Raw genomic sequence first — 7,972 nt, forward strand, 5'->3', positions numbered from 1 at the left:
GTGTTTCCAACGAAAACGTGAAAGCCTTAAGATTATCAGAGATTCCACCGACTCTAGCCCTCTGCTTTTAACCACTAAATTTGTACATTGTACTACGGATACATTTATGTATAGCCCTGACTTTTTATCTCAGAATTTAAACGGTTCATACTTCTAAAATAATTATGATCTATCTATGAATGAAGTTTGCATGTATAGTATCATGCATTCGGTGAATTATACTATTTGCGCGCACATTACGATTCGCACTACTTTGTTAACTATGCAGTCACAGCTTTGTGTAAATTAAAAATTTCATATTTTGATGTAATCTTTTTGAGATTTAAACTTTAATGCAGGGACATAATAATTCAATCATACTTAAATGCTTTAAAAAATGTAATCGAGATGTTCTCTAGCCTCGCCTACTATTAAAGTAAAGTTAAGTAACATGATTGTGTATTCGGAAAACAACAAAACATTGCAAATTATGCTATTTGATGCATGTTGTAGTTTCGGCATAACATTAACTTATTTCATAATACTGATAGTTCATATCACATGCCAATCATTTCTTTAAAAGGAATACTTTGTTTCTGTACTGTTTACCGACAACATTACAATTACAGCGCCTTTGAACTTATGAACACATATGACACGGAATCCCGATCCCGATTCAGATAAACGTGTGCTAGACTGGTTCCCTGAGTTACCCATTACGCACAGGAACCAGGCTAGCTCATGCGCAGAATGAATTTTCCCCATTGCATCCGGTTTAACCCCAGATATCATGCATATGTTGGGACAACGTTGGCCCAATGTAACACACTTTGTTGGCCCAACGTTGGCAAGATAACATTGGCGCAATGTATAAGTGCACTGTGGCCCTTTGTTGGCCCAACATGTTGGGGTAATGTTGGACCAACGAATAACATTTTTATGTATTCGTTGTGCCAGCATTATACCAACGTTGTATAGATTACAAGCACGCGATGGCCCAACATTGGGCCAACGTTGTATATATGTTAATTAATACATGGTAGCCAACATTAGACCAACAAATAATATCACAGAGTAGACAGAAGTACACCAACGTTGTACATAAAATGTTTCTTTCACTGACAGAAAACGCTTGAAAATGTGCATTGTAAGCTGAATTAGTATTTTATTTCAAAAAGTAAACCATTTCAAATTATCAATTGTAAAAGATCCTAACGTGTGTCTTCCTTCAAAATTCTTAGAAACCAAAGATGACCTGAATGTTATGTTTCAGAATTTGCAGATCCACATATTTAAGTTACAATATGCACTTTGCAAATATTTAATCAGACTGAGAGTCGTTTGTGAGAGAATTATCACAGTCTCTTTCCTTTTCCTTCTGGGCTGCTTTCTTTCTCTCTTCCCGCTTTTTCCACCCCCCTTCTCTATCTCCAGCAAACCTGAACCAGTCCTTTATTACATTACAAATTTCACTATCGGTTGCGTTCGATGTAAATCGGTTTTTCCTAACTGTCTCTAAAATATACAAATGTATAAAAGAAATTCATAGAATGTGTGTAAAAAAACTTTACAACCAATGAATAATTTTTCATTAAATGATTTTGACTACTTAAAAAAATAAGGATTGATTCTTACTGGTTATGACATCCTTTGTCCTCAGAGTGGAAAAGGCAATTTCCCCCCTTTCCCTTTCCAATTTATTCTCATTGCAAGGGCATTTGAAAAAACATAACAGAGAAGTCTTCTCACAGTACACTTTATGTTTTCTCCTCCGATGGTGCTGAGACTCTTTACCTACAGGAATACACAAGGTTTTATGCATATACAACTAAAACCATTTTAAAATACAAAATATGAAATAACACAGATATTTTAAGAAAATATATGTTTGTATTGCACTCTATAAAAACTTATGTTTAGAAATAGGCTAGAGGAAATTAACTTACAAGTTGGTTAAGCGCCTCAACTTCTTCCAACTTGTCTTCCAGCTTATCCAAATCTTCCTTGTTGTTTAATGGGAACTTGTAGTTCTGGAGATCTGTTTCTTCTGTCAGTTGAATTCCATCGGTCTTCTTAAGGAGTGTTTGAAGTAGTTTGGTATTATGATGCACTTGACTTTTAATGTGCTCCAGACATGTTAGCATTTTGACATCCATAGCTGAATAAAAAACCAGAGCAATAACATAAGTTAGTAGAGTTATAATACTATTAGAAGATTGCAAATAATATTACATAATACATAATATTATTAGTTACTATTTTTTCAGGTATACAGTACTATGCATACCTGATGGCTGGCATGATGTTGATTTTTCAAATAATGTTGCAGGTGAGCTAGTTTTGGCTGGTGAAACATCAAAGCTATTTTCATCTTCAGACATTAATGTGGGCAAAAGAGGAAGTGGAGGTGGAGGAGGGATCCTTTGTTTTGGTCCCCCTTTCTGTGGAGAGGTCTTTTGAAGAGTTTTTTTGGGTCTTTTCATACTAGTAGTTTCTTCAGGTCTTTCCTCATCTTCACTACCCCCGTCACTCTCATACCTCGGGTTACATCTTAAATATAAAAAAAAGTTTTGTTTTTATTACTAATTACCACATAATTTGCTTAATTATTAAGTAAGATATGTTACAAAAAGATGTTTGATAGGGCATCAAAACTTTAAGATATGGAGCATTGTAGCAACCTCTAATGATACAACGTCCACTAATGGTATAATGTTGCATTAGTGGTCAGGATGTTGACCACTAATGATATAATTTTATCATTAACGAACAACCTAACCGTCCGCTAATGATATAATTTTAGATTTATATCATTAGCGGTCAAAAACCGTAACCTCTAATGATATGGAAAAAAAATGAGAAATAAGGACTACCTTGACCACTAATGATACACATTTGCACACATTTTTAATTGCATTAGTGGATGGATTTGCAACCTTTAATGATATGATATGATATAATTTAATATAAAATTATATATATATATATATATATATATATATATATATATATATATATATATATATATATATATATATTTTTGATTTGATTTTCATACGATACTGCATAAGAATTGGTTAATTTTCTTATTGTTATTTTTTTTTGGTACGGGGGGGGGGGGCGTTATTTGATCATATACATGTATTTTGTCCTTTATTGTAAAATACACCATTCTGACATTACCCTGATATTTTGCCTTTTTACTTGAACTGAAATAGTCGCATACAGACAAAATACATACCATTTATGACTTCGTCTGTTTACTTGAAGATCCAAATTGATTATCATTAATCAAAAAAGAGTTGTGCTAAATATTTTTAGTTGAAGAAAAGCAATTTTACGATATTAAAACATTATTGATAAACTTTTAGCGGGATTTTATTAACATGAAAAAGGTCCAATTCATAAGACTTATTCTGCCTGGTGCAGGCAGATAGCTAACCTTGCACAATGCAAACAAAAGTCACACGAGTTTCATATTTTATTTTGTGTGGAAACGTTGCCGTCATGAATAATATTGGTAAAAAACTACAACAAATAGAAATAACAAATTACTAAATAGGAAAATATAGAATTTAACTTTTTACCTTTAACTGTAAATTACTTTTAAGACCATAATGGTGTGCTATACTTTTAAGAATGTTTTATCTGTAAAATAAATTTCCATCTGTAACTATACTTCAAAAATACAATTTAATACTAACAAATTTGAGCAATTACTTCAATAAAAAAGACTTACTTAGTGGTTCGAGGCCGGTGAGACCGGACTGGTCAGTAAGGCTGACAGGAAGTGAGTGATTGACCAGATATAATTAACTTGTACCAAAAATGATTACCGGGTATATTAAACTCAAAATGGTTAGCTTGTAAAAAAAAATATTTCTGAAGAATTTTAAAATTAAACCATAGACAACACAAGACTATTTGCTATTATGGTCTGTAGCACAATTGAATCACTAATTTATTGTTAAGTTGAATATGTGGGTTTGTTAATTATACCTTAGACCAGCAAAGAATATGAAATAATGTTGGTTGAATTAAAACTACTTCAACAATGGTGATTATGTCGGTGTAACAAAAAATGTTAACCCGGGTTGAAAATTGACCCGGGTTTGATAAAATTATATCATTAGTGGTCAACATTCTGTCCACTAATGCAACATTATATCGTTAGTGGACAGTGTATCATTATATAAATAGTGCCTGTTAGGGAGGGTAACAGTTGAAATTGACACCCCGAGAGAACCATTGTCAACCGACGCGAAGCGGAGGTTGACAATGGTTTTCGAGGGGTGTCAATTTCAACTGTTATCCTCCCAAATGGGCACTATTTATTTTATTATACTGAATGTCTTAATTTTAAAGAAATTTTTCTGCTTTTGTATAGAAATGACGTGAATTCTACGGCGAACTGTATGCGCATAATTTACGCGCATGTAACAATTCGTTGTGTTACCCGTTGCCAAGTGTGTTGCTAACGCTGACGGTAATAGAACAAATTATCAACTGCGTCTAAACCAATCAGATTTCAGTATTTAACATGAAAGTATAATAAAAGAGGTTGCTACATACCACGTTTTCAGTCAAATGAAATATTAAATGATTTAAGTCAGAAAAATCAACCTTTGAAATGTCAAATTACCCAAGACGGCAAATATAGCGGATAGTATGAAAGAGTTAAAGTTTTGAAACCGAAACTTTTAAGTACACACATGTACAATTAAAATGTGAAGAGCAAGTTACACTTCTGTTCAAAGACAGTTCAAAACTCTGAAGTCGGAGTCAATTTTCAACAGGGTCAGTTTTCAACGTGTCGATGTCCTTAGAAGTTTGAAAAATATTTTTCAAGCTGTTGAAAACTGACCCCAGGTATAATTTCACGACTTTTGGTATCAATTTTTCAACGTTGAAAAATGATATCCGGGTCAAATTTCAACCCGGGTCAAGATTCCTCGTTACGCCGGCGAATGCGTCATAAATGTCCAATACTCCCTAAACACACCCACGAAAAAGTTTCTGTGTAGTGTTTGTATCTGTATTGAACACAACATTTTTTTCTGTCAAATCAAGATAAGTAGCTTATTAATCATAATTTTGTTAATCTTGCAAGTTTAAGAAAAGTTATTGTTAAGTTGAATTAATTAAATAATCACTGATCGCGACTTGTCTGATAAAAATATGAAAACTGCTCATTATTGTGCTGTCAGTTAATTATCATGACTTCTCAAAATAAATTAAAGTTGAAGCGATTTACCGGAAATATAACATAAACGGCCGGTATTGGTTTGACAATCTTAGCAAACCACGGTCAACATGAACGATCATGGTGGAGAGAGATATATATATAAACGGACACCGGACCATGGCTTGAGACGATGTTGTTTGACATATATTCCATTTAGCTCTATCTACACAGTTTAACAACAAGAGACAGAGTTCTTAGTCTTAATAACAAACTGTTGCTATCGGGAAAAAAAACCCCAAACAAAAACAAACAAAAACAAAAATCCATATCGGCATGAATATCGGACAATATTAGGAATTAAAACATAGAGCTGAAATTTTTAATCAGATACAAAATAATTAGGTAGAGCAAGTTCCATTTCAGAGACAGTTCAAAAACCTGTAGTTGGTCAATTTTCAACGTGTGAGGTCATCAGAGATTAGAAAAAAAACCTTTTTTGAGCTGTTGAAAAATGACGTTTGGTCGCAGTTTTAACGTTAGAAAAGCCCCCGCCCCTCCTCCCCCCCCCCCTGCCCTTCAAATCCCAAATAAATAATCAATGTTGAAAAATGAAATCCGGGTATACATTTCACGACTTTTGGTCTGTTTTCAACGTTAAAAAAGCCCCCCACCCCCTCCCCGAATCAATAATCAATGTTGAAAAATGAAACGCGGGCCAATATTTAACTTGGGCTAATATTCTTTGTTACAACGACATGATCCCTATTGTTTAAGTAGTTTTAATTCAACCAACTTTAATTGATATTCCTTGTTGTTCTCATCTATAATTAACAAACCCATATATATATATATATATATATATATATATATATATATATATATATATATATATATATATCTTTTATCATGTTATATCATTAAAGGTTTCAAATCCATCCACTAATGCAATTGAAAATGTGTGCAAATGTATATCATTAGTGGTCAAGGTAGTACTTATTTCTCAGTTTTTTTCCATATCATTAGAGGTTACGGTTTTTGACCGCTAATGATATAAATCTAAAATTATATCATTAGCGGACGGTTAGGTTGTTCGTTAATGATAAAATTATATCATTAGTGGTCAACATCCTGACCACTAATGAAACATTATATCATTAGTGGACGTTGTATCATTAGAGGTTGCTACAGAGCATCATGATTTCTTCAGCAAAATATACAAGTAATTAAGTATTTCAATTCTGTATATCACAACTCTGTTTCTCCTAAACTGTACCTTCTGGTTCGTTTTTTTGGTTGGCAGTCTTCTGCCACCGTTTGCAAATCTGACGTATCTTCTGCTTTGGACGCTTTTCCCCTTGCTTTCAAATAGTTATCTGTAAGTTAAAAATGTAGATATCATAGTGTTTATAGTTTCAAGGATTATAAACAATCTTTATTTTATAAACAATTAAAATCCAATGCACTATAATTACAATTGAAAATTATATGTGAATGATTCTTATATACATGTACCTGTCTGATACAAGACTTTCACAGGAAATGGTTTGAAGTCGGCCGTTGGGGTCACCAACTGCTTAATCGCCATATTAACTTTATCCGACGATTTGTTTATGGGCCAAAAGCATTGTTTTTGGTCTGTTGATAGCCATTTAACTGGTACAACTTCCACTTGGTTCTCCTCAGTGAACTCAACTACAGCATACTTATACACAGACCTATGCAAAGTAAATTTTGCTATCAAATATTGTTCCAATGTTGTAAAAAATTGAAGTATGCTAACCTTGTGCTCACAGTAATTAAAAGATATAATGAAAAAGTAGAGTAATGTTAATTCGGGCACATACTGGTACAGTGTAACATTAGTACATGTACCTGCAATTAGCTTTTTTGCAGATAAACGGAACTCTCTACCACACAGCATCAGAAAAAGGAAGAGAAACATATTTATTTTTGTATGGAAGAAGCACACACTTTGCTTGTATATCTTCTAGCTTTGCTGTATATATTCTGTCACTTATATGATACACCTTTTGTATGCCAAGAAGACTTGACTGAAGTGGTACAGAGAAGAAGTCCTCTGTGTGCCTAAATTTTTTATATACACCATAAACCTGAGATTCATCATCAACCAAATTTTGTACTAAACATGTGTTACCATTAATCCTTACACAACTATCCTTCTGATTAAGTTTGTAAACATTGTTTTCAGTTCTAACACTGCAATGCTGTGTTCCAGTTAACAATAAATCTGGTAAAGGTCCCTGTTCATGAACCCCTTTCAGAATAGGGAATACTTTAGGTTCCTTTTCAACATCAATCTGCTCTGATAGTCTTCTAATAACTTGTTGAAGAGGAAAATGTGGTTTTCTTACCAAATGTTTAAGCTTTGATAAAAAATTTTCAAATGGAAAGGATGAAATACATTCAAGACAACCATATTTACCAGCATCTTTGGCAAGATGAACCAAACCATGGACATTATAGACAGCCATGTCATCACCATATATCTGATAAAAATGTGTCACAAATGTTTTCAGTAATTGCTCTGCATAATCATTGTATCTTTGACAAAGACCTTTGTTTATCAGAATATGAATACCTACTGATAGTAGTAAGAAATTGTTGTACATGTTAGGATGTAATATTTCAGCAAGAACAACAGGCCCAGTATATAAAAGAAATTGCCTGAATTCTGTTGCTTTCCACCTGTCAATTTCTTTCAGTGACCTCGGTTTTCTAGCAAACTCACTTGGTATGTGACTGTTTAAGTTAAGCAAATGCTGGGAAATGTCATCAATAACCCGTGAA

General features: G+C 33.3%; 2 long non-coding RNA genes across 2 annotated transcripts; both read right to left on the minus strand.

Moving 5' to 3' along the window:
* Positions 1-1,237: 1,237 nt before the first annotated feature.
* On the minus strand, positions 1,238-2,120 carry LOC136273110 (uncharacterized). The gene is made up of 3 exons (XR_010711287.1): positions 1,926-2,120; positions 1,615-1,773; positions 1,238-1,494 (listed from the first exon to the last, which is right to left on the minus strand). It is a non-coding gene; the product is annotated as an uncharacterized lncRNA (long non-coding RNA).
* Positions 2,121-2,264: 144 nt separating this feature from the next.
* LOC117685090 (uncharacterized) lies at positions 2,265-7,701 on the minus strand. The gene is made up of 3 exons (XR_010711288.1): positions 6,677-7,701; positions 6,438-6,537; positions 2,265-2,529 (listed from the first exon to the last, which is right to left on the minus strand). It is a non-coding gene; the product is annotated as an uncharacterized lncRNA (long non-coding RNA).
* Positions 7,702-7,972: the final 271 nt, after the last annotated feature.

Source organism: Magallana gigas, chromosome 1, assembly GCF_963853765.1.
Source record: "Magallana gigas chromosome 1, xbMagGiga1.1, whole genome shotgun sequence".
Taxonomy (NCBI): Eukaryota; Metazoa; Mollusca; class Bivalvia; order Ostreida; family Ostreidae; genus Magallana; species Magallana gigas.